The 15,099-nt window shown below is 43.4% G+C and overlaps 1 long non-coding RNA gene across 1 annotated transcript; it reads right to left on the bottom strand.

The window, feature by feature from the left end:
* Window positions 1-5,611: 5,611 nt before the first annotated feature.
* Window positions 5,612-14,532, bottom strand: LOC135444683 (uncharacterized). Its single transcript, XR_010439251.1, has 3 exons — window positions 14,334-14,532; window positions 12,319-12,441; window positions 5,612-5,967 (listed from the first exon to the last, which is right to left on the bottom strand). It is a non-coding gene; the product is annotated as an uncharacterized LOC135444683 (long non-coding RNA).
* Between the last annotated feature and the right edge of the window lie 567 nt (window positions 14,533-15,099).

Raw genomic sequence — 15,099 nt, 5'->3', positions numbered from 1 at the left:
AACACAGTGTTTGGTTAGCTGGGTTTATAATGAAGAATATAGAAACTGATAAACAGCTTTTAGGAACACAAGACAATTGTAGGCTTCCTCTGTTCTGAAACCAATTGAAGACAGAGAGTAGGAGTCCTACCAAGGGTTCATTTGTCATATTTGCAATGAAAAGGTCAGAACAAGGAAGACTTCATTTATTTCCTCATTTTTGGACCCCTCTCCATGAAAAGGACCACCAACCCATTTCAAGGAACAAACTGTTCATGCTTAATAGCTTTTGAACTAATTACCTTATGAAGCTGGGAATGGGATGTACCAAAGTTATGAATACGTATTTGTATTTTGGGTATTCAATACTTGTATAGATAAAAGGGTTCTGTAATCACCTGTAAATTGTGGTGTGTATTTGGGAGCTATCCCACAATAAACACACACTTTCTAACTTTAAAATGGTAGAGAGTCTTTGTCCATCACAGCTGGATATGGGTGCTAGATCAATATCCATAATTTTTTAATAAATCACCAAACTCTCCTCCCCCTGACCGCTGGAGCCAGCCTCCCCCAGCAGCTGCCACTACCACTGCCTTGACACCTCCAGGCACAGATGGGAAATGATTTCCAACTCTGTCAGCCCAACATTGCAACCTTGGCAGAAAAGGCCACGGAAACAGGAAAAGGAGGGCACAGCTATAAGCCCCAGGATGCTGTAGCAGCGGTATCCATCCTGACTCTGTCTGATCTGTGGATTCCATAGTCCCTCTTCCCTTTCTCTCTCCTCCATTTGCATCCCAACAATCTCCTCTCTTCTGAAGGGAGAATGTGTAATTACTCCTCAAATCTAGCCAACGTTTTGCTGCCTCCCTCCTTCCTGCCTTCTCAAACCTAGCCTGTGATCAAATCCACCCACCAAAGTCAAATGTCTTTCCAGGGATGAGCTTTCACACAATCTTGGGAGCAGTTTTCTAGTTTTTGTGGTTGGTGAGAATAAAAAATTAATGTGGTTTTTTTCCGTGTAGAAGCATCAGTCACGCATTGTGTGTACACTAAATTCACAGGGTCATAGAAATTAGAGACTGGAGAGCCCAGGGGAGAGAACTGCTCCAGCTAAGGAGCTGTGCAAAATTGTACTCTGCATTGCATTTAGGTGAGGAAGGTCTTTGAGCATTCCTGAACTGTCATGTCGTCCTTGTTTTCTTGTCACCTTCTTCCTGAAACACAGGTGTGGGCATTGTCTTTCCCAGAGAAAGTAGCTTATTAATTTTAATGAGCAAGGAAGATGTGTGCTGTTGAGGAACAAGCTCAAATGAAAATATTATTATTATGCAATCAAATATAGGCCTTTCACAGTGACATTTAAAGAGCCATGTCCTTATTTTTAGTGAAAACCTGCACTAAACTGGCCTATGATCCATCAACATCTCTGTCTGAGGATCTGACCCAGGTTAGATTTATTTGATTCTATTCACAGGCTATTATATACTCTCCCATTATGGATCGAGCCTTAATGCCAATCAAATGGCATTGGAAAACCTCCAAATGGTTTCAGCTGAGTGGGAATGGCCCTGTTCAGACCATGTGCTTAAGGTCAGTGTCTGCTCTCAGGTATAAATCCAGCAGAATGTCACTGAAATCAATTGAGATATAGCTGATTTATAGAGATGGCATTGGCAGTAGCAATTGACTGCCTCCAAGAACCTGTCTGTGGCCTCAGCTCAGCCCTGAGCTCTCAGGATGCTCACACAGGTGCTGAAGTCAATGCACTAGAGGACCTGCTGTCTAGTTATCTTCTGATTCTCCTTTGACCTCTTTTGGTTTAATTTTCTGAAAAAACAGACATTGGGTGCACTGATTCTGGGGTGGAACATCAAGATGTGATTGAAAAATTTTTGCTGTAAATTCATTTTCATATGTTTGCCTATCCCTGTGCAAGCAGGAGCAACAGGAAGAAAGTTTCCTCCTGCTGCCACATCAGCTGAGGGGCAGCCAAAACATCCCCAGATTTCTATGTGAAAACCAGGACTTGCCCTGTGCTGTGCTGCTCCCACCATCCCACATCCTCATCCAGCCCCTGCAGAGATCCTGGAGATGCCCTCAGAAATTCCCTCTCTTGCATGATGCCTCCTCCAGACTTCCCAGCGTGGGGTGTGACTTTGCTGCTCACCTTGTTCACGTCCTGAACTCACCCCCACTTTGTGGATTTAACAGTTCAGCAAAAGGGCAGCCCCATGAAAAGATTTAGAGGGTTCCTAAGATACAGGTGCAACAAATCTTTTACTCCCACTCCAAGCAGCAGAGGTCTGGACATAAGAAGAAATGCACAAGGAGGAAGAAAAAACCATTTTCATTAGCAGTGACTTGCTGACAATGTGGTTTCTCTGTCAAAACCTGTGACCTGAATTATCACTGCCTGTGCTGCTGGAGGGTTTATTGGAAAATGGATAGCTTTGCAGCGAAAAGAAATCAGGCTGGTGCACATGACATTTTTCTAAATAAAAGGAAAAAAACCCACTTCCTTATATTGCATATAACCAAAGAGGACATGATCAGAATACTCTTGATGATGAATCAGGCTGCAGAGTTCATCTGGCCCATGTGAATCACAGGTCAGGGATGTTCCAAACTACCTTTGTGCCCTTTGCAGCTAAAGCCCCCCAAAATGCAGTCTCCAGCCTGTAGTTATTTAGATGCTGATGAGTTTCCAGTAATCTGAAAAAAACAACCTTCAAAGGAATGTTATGGCTGAGGGCTGTCCTCACACCATCTCCCGTTTTGTATGAACATCATTCCAGCAGAGTTCTGCAGCTAGCAGAGGTCTAAGGCTTCTGGCAGTCTGGAGCCCTCACTCAGATGATGTTCCCAAGTCACTGCCCAAATATCAGGGGTGGAGGAACCTCTTGGGCAGCTGTGGGCATGACAGGTGTATCCTGCCCCACTTGTGGATGAATGCACTGCCAGGAGGACAATGAACAGGCTCAGATATACAATCTTTTTGGTGGTCTGAAGGACAGACTTGTGTAAGCTCCTGGACAAACTCAAACACAAAAACAAGACATCCCAGAGTGGCCAGCAAGGCCAAGTGCAAGGTCCTGCACATGAGTCAAGGCAATCCCAAGCACAAACACAGGCTGGGAGAAGCGTGGATTGAGAGCAGCCCTGAGGAGAAGGGCTTGGATGTGTTGGTTGTTGGAAAGCTTGGTGACCTGGCAGTGTGCTCTGGCAGCCCAGGAAACCAAGTCTGTGCCCTGCTCTGCACTCAAACAGTGTGGGCAGCAGGCCATGGGAGATTTTCTCCTGCTCTGCTCTGGGGAGATTCCACCTGCAGTGCTGCATCCAGCTCTGGGTCCCCAGCAGAAGAAGGGTGTGGACTTCCTAGAATGAGTCCTGAAGGGTGAAGAGCAGGGACTGAAGCACGTCTGCTATGGATAGAGGCTGATATAGTTGGGGCTGTTCAGCCTGGATATGAGAAGGCTCTCAAGGGACATTAAAACACCTACCAGTAATTAAAGGAGGCCTACAAGAGAGCTGGAGAGGGACTTTTTCCATGGGTAGATGGAGATAGGACAAGTAGCAATGTCTTTAAACTAAAGGAGAATAGGTTAAATTAGATATTATGAAGAAATTCTTTCCCATGAGGGTGGTAAGGCACTGGAACAAGTTGCCCAGAGAAGTTGTGGATGGCCCGTCTCTGGAACCTCTGCCATCTTCAGAATATTTATTATTTATGGCAATACTTCTGCTCATCTTCATTCTTTTCAAAGTTGTGGTGGGTTGACTTTGGCTGAACACCAGGTGCCCACTCTATCACTCCCCCTTCTCAGCAGAGGGAAAATAAGATGGAAAATAACTTAGAGGTTGAGATAAGGCAATTTACTAAAGCAAAAGCCAAAGTTTACATGCACTGAAGCAAAGAGAAAAAATAATTGTATTCTCTACTTCCCACCAGCAAGTGATGTTCAGGCACTTCCCAGGAAGCCAGACTTCTGCATGGGTGGCAGTTTTTCCAGACAGCAAATACTGTAACTAACAAAAGCACCCTGTTTGTCCTCCTTTTCTTAGCTTTTACATCAAAGCTGATTTTGTATGGTATGGAATATTCCTGTGGTTAATTTGGGTCAACTGGCCTGCTTGTGTCCCTTCCTGGGACACTCCTAGCCCCTTGGTGGGGGATTCTGGGGAGACAGTGCTGATGCTGTGCCAGCTCTGCTCTGCAGGAATCAAACTCTGCTGTGCTGCCAACACCTTTGCAGCTATCAATGCCCAACAGAGCACCGTGAGGGCTGCCAGGGGAAAATGAACTCAATCTCAGACAGACCCAATAAAAATGCTTTTCTTCCTTCTGACTCCAGAGTTCCTGGATTAGTCAGATTCTCCTTTTTTTATAACACTTCTGCAAATATGTGACTAAAGGAGAAGTCAACACCCTGCAGATACAGATGATACAGATACAGATAGATACAGGCAGTCAGAGTAGCCAACAAGCAGAGTGCTTGGCTGCTCCCCTCCCAGCCAGGCTGTCTTTAAGTCAGCTTGGATGGACCAGAACTTTGTACCTGTGTTTGCCCCTGGTGAGTATTTTTTGTTTCAATTTTTAAAGAATAATGGGTGGGGTTTTTTTGGCAACAAAATGAGGATCCTAGCCATAAGTTCTTGCTTTCCTCATAAAGAACAATTCATTCCATCTTTATCAGTATGTAAAAGCTCCTAAACAAACATCACCAGTCAGAAGGGGAATACTCAAACCTGCTATTTTTTTCTATAGCAACCTCAGTGTTTGAAAATGTGTACATTACTGCAGAAGCTTTTTCATACTTCTGGTTGGTCCTACATGGTTCAGTGTTGTTCTATGTAGATATACCCAAGTCATGTCTGAAAACACCACATCAAATACAGAAAGCAAGTTGATCATATTGATGGAATCTTCCAACCAGGCCATCAGCCCTCCTGAAAATCAGGATAAAGAAGCCAGGGAAGCCTGGCTTGGCTGCCTCATTCAGGACTGTTGCAGTTTCTTTGTGTGCTCCTGCACTGCTCTGCATAAATACCCCTTGACTTTAAAGCTTCATTTATTTGCTGAAATTAATGCAACAGCATGCAGTTACTATGGTGATGTGGGCTCCCTGACTATCTCAGGCTAAATCTATACCCATGTGTGAGCTGGTTGTTGCAGTGCCTGAAGTTTGCTGGCTCTGGAGCACAACCAGACTGGAAGCCAACATGTAGGAAAGGCTTGGGTGATCAGGGAATGTGGATGACACAGGGACATTGGCTCTGCAGTAGCTGTGGACTTTGGGTGTCTCCATGTCCCTGCATGCTCCATGCATGGAGGGGACAATGAATTCCTTTGCTTGGGCATGCAGCTGACCTTTAATCTTTATGAAGAAAGCAAAGACACAATTTGTATTTCCCAGCCTTGTTGCTCACGTACTCTGCATGATGTTTTCCTTTTACCAGGCTCCTGCCTTTAGAGACAGAAGATAGGGATAGTTCTGCCTTATTCTCTTGACTGCAAAAGGCAAGACTTCAAATGTAGGTGGAAATCATCCACTGACAAGGTCCTCAAAGTCTCTGAAACACCTTGAATGCTGTGACATCCTCTGTTTCCAGGGCTTCAGGGCATTTCACAGATGCATAGATCTTTCACTGGTCTTCTGCATAAAGGGCTTCATTTGTAATTACTAGAAGCAAGCAGGGAACTTTCAAGAGCTTTAACATTTTCTCTGTGGCTGGGAAAAGGGTGCACTTAATCAAAGTTGTGGTTTGCTGTGAATTACCCACTCAGCTGTGGATGGTGACTGGCTTTACCCTGCAGCTTGTTCGTGTTCCCTGGAGCCTTGGATACTTCTGTGCTGCCATGAGGATTTTATCTTGTTCAACCTTTTCTTCAGGAATAAATCTGTGTCCAGTGGTGTCTCAGTCAGCAGGTTTGTCTGCCTGGTGCAGCTCCCCATGGCACACTGAGTTGTGCTGTAGCATATTCTGGAAAAGAGCAAAGACGCTCAGATGTGCTATAACAAAGGTGGTTTCCCTGCTACCGTGGCACAGAAATGTTTGCTCTTTTGAGAGATTAAAGAACATCTGCAGAGTTTTCTGCTGACAGGAATGTGTCACTTCACAGCTGGCTGTTTGCAGAAGCACCCTGTCATTACCCAAGCCCCCTGCCTGCAGCTGTGAGGTGCCCAGGGAAGGAAAGAGAAGTGGGCTCATTGCACAGACTTCCTGGCAGATGACTTACCTGCTGCTTGCAGCACTAATCAGTGTCAGAACAACAGGGACTACCAGGCTGGAAATATATTTATGGGTAGATTTTGTACTGTCTGTAGATGCAGAAATTTTGGTAAAATTAAGGAAAAAAAATAAAAGAGGGGGAAAAAAGGAAGACTCAGGGATAAAGAAAATTTATTTGACTAAGAAATTGGGAATCTTAAAGCTCCCATTTTCTTAAGTAACTTTAAAAACCACAACTGAGATCCTAGGACGTATTTGAGCTCTTTATCTATGGAGGGTTATATCTTTGGATTTTCTTTCTGTTGCCACTGAGTCTGAAGTTCTTTGGGTGGTCTCCAACACCTGATGCAGAGAGAGGAGGGGGCTGTGAGTTGCAGAGATAGTTTTTCATGGAGACCTGTGAGGCTGACAAAATGCTTATCCATGGCTATTGTGAAGAAGGAGAATGAGTGTCTCAAGCTGTTTTGATACCTTGAGAGGCTACCTAGAACAGAGGCTAGATAGTGTTAAAGGAATAAAGTAGGTATTTATTAAAAAGGCTTTCAAAGGCCTTGGGCAGTACAAGAGCCCAACCAAGGCTACACCCAAGATGGACCCCAGGTCATGAGTTTCACACTTTTATAAGTTTTGGTCCATTTACATATTGGGTTAATTGTCCAATTACAGCTTCAGGTTATGAAGTCCCATCCTCTTAGATTTTTCTTCTCAATTTGCTGTTGTTGGTACTTTTTGGGCCTGAAGCTGCAATGCTGTCCTTGGTTCTCAGGCTGGGAAAGGATTGTTTTGTCTGACAAAACTGTGAAGAGAACTTGCTAACACTTTATATGAAGTTCAGAGTTCTATACTAATACAGTAGAGAATCTGCAAAATATGAAAGCTGAAACTTAAGGCATCAGTTTCAAAGGTCTTTCCTGGAGATGGGAGAGCCATGAGAAAGTGGAAAGACTGCAAAAAGCGAGGTTTCAACATATCAAGTTCTCTAGCAACATCAAGGCAACAACTTTAGAATAAATTTGCAGATTGTTTTAACCAGTCTGCAGCAGCACAGCTATCATGCAACAACAAGCCCACTGGGACAGGCACTGATGCATCTGAGCTTTCAGCTCTGTCACACCTCTGCACTTTGAAGAGAACTGTCTGTCATGAAACCTCCCTTTGCAGAGGACAGAACTGACCCAGCTGGTTAACATGCCATGCTCCCTCACACAGGCTTTCCTCTTAGCCTTCCTTGTTTTGCTTTTCTTGCAAGGAAAGAATTATTTTAATGCCATTTAAGCTGAAGGAATCTGGTTGCTGTTGCTGTGCACTGTAATTCTGCTGCCCTTCTGGCACAGCACAGCCCTTCCCTCTCCATGGCAGCCAAAGGAAAAAGGAGAGGGGAATGAGATCTGGGCTACACTGAGGTGATTATTTTAAAAAGCTCATTGAACAGACCATTTGGCAGTACAGATGTCAGCTGCCATTAAAATGGGAAAGGAATTTGCTTTTTTCTCTAGCACAAAGCAATGGGTTTTGCCTCATTGAAATGTACTCCAGGTAACTGCCCCACTCAGGTTGTACTTCCAACCCTGCAGTTTGGGAGTTACAGCTCTGTTTGACTCCTCAGGCAAACAAAGACAGTAAACTGTTCCCAAAATAAATAGGAAGCAGAAGAGTTGATCTCAAAGATAAAAAACTTCCTGTGTAACCACTCAATGCCTCTCCCCTTATCTCTCGATGCTCACATTGTCTCTGTGTGATGTCCACACCACCAACACACAGAGTTGGGTAGGTGTGGTTTTCGTGCTCACTGGCCAATTCAGCTGACCCCACTTCAAAGCCATGACAGTCAGCAGTTTAATGGAAATCCTCTTTTTTTTAAGGCGTAGGAACTAGACTACAGCTAGCAAGAAAAGCAATTAAAACCCAGATGCAGGCAGTTGTAAGGCTTTCCAAGGGTGTGATGCTGGAGAAACTAAGGTGAGAGTCAGTGAAGGCTTAGATGCTAGCAGGCATTATGTAGGCCATAGTGTTTCATCTCTCTAACCATTTTGGTGGCCTCCTTTGGACTTGCTCCAACAGATCAATGTTCTTCCTCTGCTGGGGGCCCCAGAGCTGGAGGCAGTGCTTATGAGTGTGAATATAAGATCCTTCAGTTATTCTTAGAGTAATATAACTTCATTTGTACAGAATTTTAAAAATTTCTCTTCTATCAGAGAATCACAGAACAAGGTTGGAAAAGATGTCTAAGATCAAGGTCAGGAGAGTTAATAGTGGCTGTAAGGCCAGCAGGAGCCTTTGTGGTCATCTCTGCTGAACTCCTGCATGAGGCACAGCAGCGTTTCCCACATCAAGCCCAGGGCTCCTGCCTGAGCATGAATCCTTTAGAAGGGCAAAGAGCCAGCCTGAACTCAGTCTAGGGTAAAGGTGTCAAGGGATGGATAACACCCCACTGCCCTCAAGGAGATGTTCGAGGAGGAGCTGGGGTTTGGCCTGGAAAACCTCTCATCCCACTGCTCTCATGTCCCAGCTAGGACAAACACCCTTTAGGCCCAAAAGTTGGCCTGGTGGCTGCCTCAGAGGGCAGAAATTGGGCCTTGGGCTTGTTCAGAAGTTGAGCTGTTAGTTGATGTCTCTTAGGCTCCACACACATCACAAAGCCCAGCCCCAAGGAGCCAATCCTCCGGGAGAAGCCTGTTCCAGAGTCAGTCTCCATCCCTCAGCACTGTTCCAGAGGTGGTCTCCATCCCTCAGCACTGTTCCACAGGCAGTCTCTATCCCTCAGCACTGTTCCAGAGGTGGTCTCCATCCCTCAGCACTGTTCCACAGGCGGTCTCCATCCCTCAGCACTGTTCCAGAGGTGGTCTCCATCCCTCAGCACTGCAGTGGGGCAGCAGCTCATGGACCCCTCTCACAGCTGCAGGGAGCTGGGTGTTTGTGAGGGTCACTGTCAGCATCAAAGGTGGGACAAAACCTCCTTGATGTTCACTTTGACCTTCTAGTGAAGCTTTGTTCTCCTTTTTCTGAAAAGTCTCCAAGTCTCACCGGGATGAGACAGTGTTAAAACCAGCATTCAAAGATGCTTAAGCACTGAGTGAAATATGAATCAGGACCCACCCTCTGTCCCAAAGGCAGGTTTAGCTGGCAGCACACCTCCCCTCTTTGTGCTGCTCATTCATTGGCCTTGTGATGAACTTTCACCTTACAAATGTATTTAGACTCACTTTTCAGGCACTGTCTCTCATTAGATACAGGGAACCTGAAGCTGTACATGGAAGTATAAGGCAAGTTGTAACTCCAAAATAACCCACACCTGCATAAGGAATCATGCAAAAAGGTTGGTTAAAGGTGAATTCAAGAGCTCCAAGGCAAAATCTGTTTGGGCTGCAGATGTGTGAGGCACTTATAACCCTGCACTTTGTCTGGTTTCTGCTTCTTGACTTCTAACTGAGCATCTGAAGCCTCTCCTTAGATCTTCAATATGCTGTGATCTGCAGGCACAGAACCCTGCCTGCTCCATGGGAACTCCCTGCAGGGCTACCAGTCAGCCCACATGGCTCCCAAATACACTCAAGAGATCCTCATTGATTCTGACATTAATGCAAAATTCAAACCAGGTGAATCATTCCCAAATCTCCAAATCAATGTTAAAATAGCATTCAATATTGTAATAAATTTTGGAATGTTTTGGGTTGCATACTGGTTTCTGAACCTTCAGGGCACATTCAGTACATGTTCCTAGCAAAATTAGAAATAGTGTATATATAAATTAAAATACAATTTAAATACATTTACATTATATTTAAGTATTACTATATAAACATTTAAGCATGTAAATGTTAATATAATTCATCAAAGCTAGAAATATTATTTAGAAATATTATTTTTCTAAATAGTAAGACATTCCCTTGCATATTTTTTTCCTGTGATAGTGTTAATTTTCTTTATAGCAGCTCATATGGCGCTGCTGTGTTTTGGATTTGTTCTGAAAGCCAATGTTTTTATTGCTGCTGAGCATAGCTGACACAGAGTCTGGGGCTTTTCTGCTCCCTGCCCCACCACTGAGGAGGCTGGGGGGCGAACAAAGAGTTGGGAGGGGACACAGCAGGGACAGCGGACCCCAACTGGCCCAAGGGATGTTGCAGATCATTGGGGTCACACTCAGTGTGTAAATCTGGGGAAGAAGAAGGGAAAAGGTACATTCAGGCAGGTGTTTGTTTGTCTTCCCAGGTAGGCAGATGGATCCCAGCTTTCCCAGGGATGGCTGAACACCTGCCTGCCTCAAGTGGGAAATGAATTCCTTTGCTTGGGCATGCAGTTTTTGCTTTACCTGTTAAACTGTTTTTAACTCAACCCACGAACATTCTCACTTTTACCCTTCCCCTTCTCTCCCCTATCCCACATGAGGGGATGAGCAGACTATCAGGGTTAAACCACAACACCCTCAAAAAAGCTATTTCCAGAAATGGGAGATTTCAGTGAAACAGTAACACTTCTGTGCACTGTGTTTGCTCAAATAGTGACAGTGATTTTTCTCCCCTTCAGATTTTGTTAGGGATGAAGCCTTAGCACAGATCAGTTTTAGAATTGCCACACAAATATTGCTTGTCACATCCATAATTTGAATGCTGGGTATTCAGAAATGACAATTCAGCTTTCTAAAACTGAGCACTAAAAAGTAAAAGCTATTTCCAAAAGTCCCTGAATAACTTGCTTATGCAATAACATCCCCAAATCCAGTGTCAGAGTTAAACTTTGAATTCCACAGACTTTAACTTGCAGAAACACACTTAGCCTCTGCATATGCTACCTTGGGAGATGAAGATCCATTGAAAAAGTCTATAAATTTGAAAAATAACTCTCATAAAAACTAATGTGATTTATGTAAGCACATTAAAGGAAAAATACCCTGAACAGTTGGTTTAAGTGCTTAGACTTCTTTAACTTAATATTTCCATATGGTTACATTGTAATTTTAGAAATTTTTTTGTTGCTTCATATTCTTCTTTGTTAAATTTGAGAAACAAATCAAGGTACTGGCACAAAGAAATTAAACAGCAAAGATGCCTCCAAAGAGTGCTTGATTGTTCCCATGTGAAGCAATGATTCTTTCTACAAATTCCCCTAATCCTCAAGGAAACATCATTCCAATTGTCACAGGGTTGTTTGTATTATTGTCTGTGAACAGACAATCATCAACATTTTCTGATATAGAAAGCAGATGAATAAGTGAATAAATGAACAAGTTACATTTATTTTTTTAAAAAAGCAGGATTACATTAGGTAAGTAAAGATTAGTTTCAAAATGCCAGGCATGGTTTGAATTCTTAGTGAATTGTTTCATGTTTTTAACACTTTCACATTTATCCCACAAGATTTTCACTTTTGCCTAGACTTTACTACCCCTGCAATGATCCACCACTAAAAATACTCCATGTATCTGGAGCTCTCAAACTGGCTTCTGTGCTGTTTTTTAGCTACAGCTTCCAAAGCTCTTGAAAATGATTATTTAAACCAGCACAACACATTGTGCCAACCTTCTCAAACCAATGCAAGCCCACATTATATTGATTTAACTGAAGTTGATTCCTACCAACTAAAAATAAATGGATACAAATCCCTTTTAGAGCAATGTGGAGCTGCAGGGGAGTGGTGTGATCTCACCTGCACCTCTCAGCTCACTGACTGCAGTAGTGTACAGCAAAATTCAACAAGAAAAATCTTTTTTGGGGGGAATTTCTTCTCTGCTGCACTTCATTCTTCCGGTCTCAAAAGAATGTGGTAAGAGCAAGTGATAAGACAAAGTAATAAATGACATCATGAATTTGCTTTCATTATCTGTATCAGACCAGTTTATGGGTAAAGAGGAGGTTGATGCTCAGATCACAGAGCAAGTGTCAGCTGAAACTTGGCTCTAGGATGGCCTGAACATCTGTGGGGACACAGAGCTAAGTAAAAATGGCAACACTTGTCCAAAAGTTCATTTTAGACAAAGTTCATTTGTTCATTTTCCTGGAAGTATCTGCAATCAGAGCTAGTAAGTGAATGGGGGGAAGAACACAGGGATGGAGAAAGAATGGGCAAAACAGAGGGGAGAGAGAGACAGATCGTGAAAGGACTCACCTGAACTGCTCCTGCAGCTTGTGGTGGAAGGGCTCCATAAGGAACAGCAGGATTCTCTTGGTAAAACTCCTTACTTCTTCCAGCCAGAAAGACTGGAAGATCCCCCTCAGTCCTGCATGCCACCTATGCAAGTGGGCAATATATAAACATATCAATCATATTTATCATGTGAGAACATTCCAACCAGCCTTTCTTAGCACAGAGATAAGATGCTGGGCAGGAGAAAGGCCTTTCATTACACTTCTTTCCTTCAGACACAATAATCCACAATGGATTGATGGTCAACACCCCAACATTAAACACATTTTGTAGAAATTAAGGGGAATCTGCTGAGATACACAAATGTTTTGGCATTTGTTGGAAAGAGTATGTAATTCTTAGCATGTCTTAATAAAGTGACAGACAAAAAAAAAAAGCTATCAAGAATGGATTCATTGCTTTCTGCTTTAGAACTTGACAGATGTAAGAATTTATTTAACAATAAAACACCTGGCAGCTGTCTGGCAGGGCTAGAGGCTGTGCCTGGTACAAATGGATACAGCTGAATGGCTAATGTTGGAAACCAAGCTGGATGGAAGGAGCTGAAACCTGTGATGCAGCAATGCTTTTTTATCAGAAACAGGGGAAATAGTTGATGAACAAAAATACCAAGATCAATAGTTACATAATCTGCTCTTTTTCCAGGGGACCATAATTATTAAGGCATTTTCTCATCTGAGCCACATGCAACTCATTAAAAAGGTACAATCAATAGCAAGCACAGACTGTGGACAGCATAAGTATTGAAATCCAGCTCTATCTCCCTAACCAGCTTTTCAGTGAGCTGCCCCTGTGTGCACCCCCAGCACTGGAGAGTGAGTCCTCCATAGGCAATAACACCAAGCATCTGCTGGAGAACTGCAAAGCCTCATCAGTGTGATGTGCAGAGGAGGATGCCAAGGAAATGATTCAAACCTGGGAAAATGCCTCAGTCCAAAAGTCAGACTCATCTTGCCTAAATGCAGAAGTCTATAATGCAGGCTGGGATAGGAGAGGTAGCCAGCACAGGGTTCCTTGTCTGTTGCTAGAGAGAAATAGGAATGCTGTGAGGGACATTTATCCAGTCTGCTCTAAAGATTCACTCTGAGCTGAGATGAACTTCAGTGTGAAAGGGCTCATTGCTCCAAGCTGGCTCCAAGGGGATGGTGACTAGTGCTGTACAGCCATCTGTTGGGTAGAAGGGCACATCTGGCCAGATACATCCATGTGAGAGAACAGAAAAGTTCCATCTCCTTAATTCATCAGAAGCAGATCACAGTGCTAACATATCAAGGAGACCTTCATGTAAAGACAGGTTTGTTTCCAATAGACATTGTTAACAGCAGACAGAAAAGGGATTTAACAGGTGTAGGCTGAGGCAAGATACATGCAAGGAAAATACAAAGTGAATTTGTACAATGAATGAAAGAATCCACTGCTCAGCAGCAGAAAAGGTGACTTCTTGATCTCTGGGAGCCTCCAATGTCTTTATGAAACATCAGAGCTCCAGTTCCACCTAATGTGGGTTAAATGAATAAACCTATTAACCTGAATAAAACTGTGGTGCTCCATAAGATAGACCAGATCAGATTACTTCAGAATGTCTGGCTGGTCCCTGTCTTAAATTTGTTTTAAAACCTGCATACTTCTCTATATCTGACAGTCTTTCCCTCTGTTCTGCAGGGGAAATAAATAAACACACAGAAATACAGTAAGTTCTTTCATCTTTAGAAGAGAGATAATCCTTTTCAAAAATAACTGCATTCTACACAGTCAGGGCAGTGAGCACAAGGATTTCATCTGCAAAGGCAGGAACAATTTTGCAAGCCAAACAGAGTAAGTCACCTGAACTGCTGCCCCCAGAATCAATGGTTCTTCAGTCTTGTACTTACTCCAAGTGGCAAATGTAGGTTAGAGGGGTTGGGTTTGCTCAGCCTCCTCCAGGTGGTACTGGTGTCCATAACCACCTGGTTCCAGAGATAACAAGAAATACTTGCCCTGAGCTCGGCATTGCTGGCTCAGTTTAGGTCTCAGAGAATTCAGTAGAACATGTTCTGTTGCCTCACGTGAGCTGCTGCCAGCTCCTCTGACTCCTCTGTGCAGCAGAGCTAGAGCATCACAGGGGCAGCTGGGAGGTGGTGCATGCACTGTGCTATGTCCTCATGTCTTTACATGTGTTGTTTCATTCTTTGCACGCTTTCCTTGCTGTAAAACAAGAAATAGTTTTGTGGAAACATGAAGCTACTGTTTCTTATCTAAGGAAGTGTGGGTCTAATGTATTAAGGCAGGTTCTTTTCTCAAACAGGAAACCATACAATATATTAGTCAGGAATGCCTCAAACCCCATATGCAAACTTCAGAGAATTTGTTCATCCTTGCATCTTTTTGACTTTTGATATGATGGTTACCAACATAGTTTTAATTTACAGCCTGAATACCTTCACGTGCACATGATACTCTTTTCTCCTTCATCTGCTATACATCCTCCCTTCCCTGACATTTACTTCCCTATCAATCAACAGCAACAGGATCCCACCTCAGCTTTCCTTTTACAAGGCTGAGCAAATCTCATTCACCCATTTCAGGGCTGCATCCTGCCAGCAGCTTAAAGTCATCATGTTCATCACAATTTTTCTCCTCCTACACAGGAAGCAAGTTAAGAGCTCTTACCCCAAGGCAGATTGTTTTTCAAATTTCTAAGGGTGAGGTTCACTCAGTTACCTTGCCCTAAAGGACACCTTGACAGCTCCCTCAAATGTGCTG

This window comes from Zonotrichia leucophrys, chromosome 2 (assembly GCF_028769735.1).
Source record: "Zonotrichia leucophrys gambelii isolate GWCS_2022_RI chromosome 2, RI_Zleu_2.0, whole genome shotgun sequence".
NCBI classification, from domain to species: domain Eukaryota; kingdom Metazoa; phylum Chordata; class Aves; order Passeriformes; family Passerellidae; genus Zonotrichia; species Zonotrichia leucophrys.
This window is presented reverse-complemented; position numbering and strand designations above follow the sequence as displayed.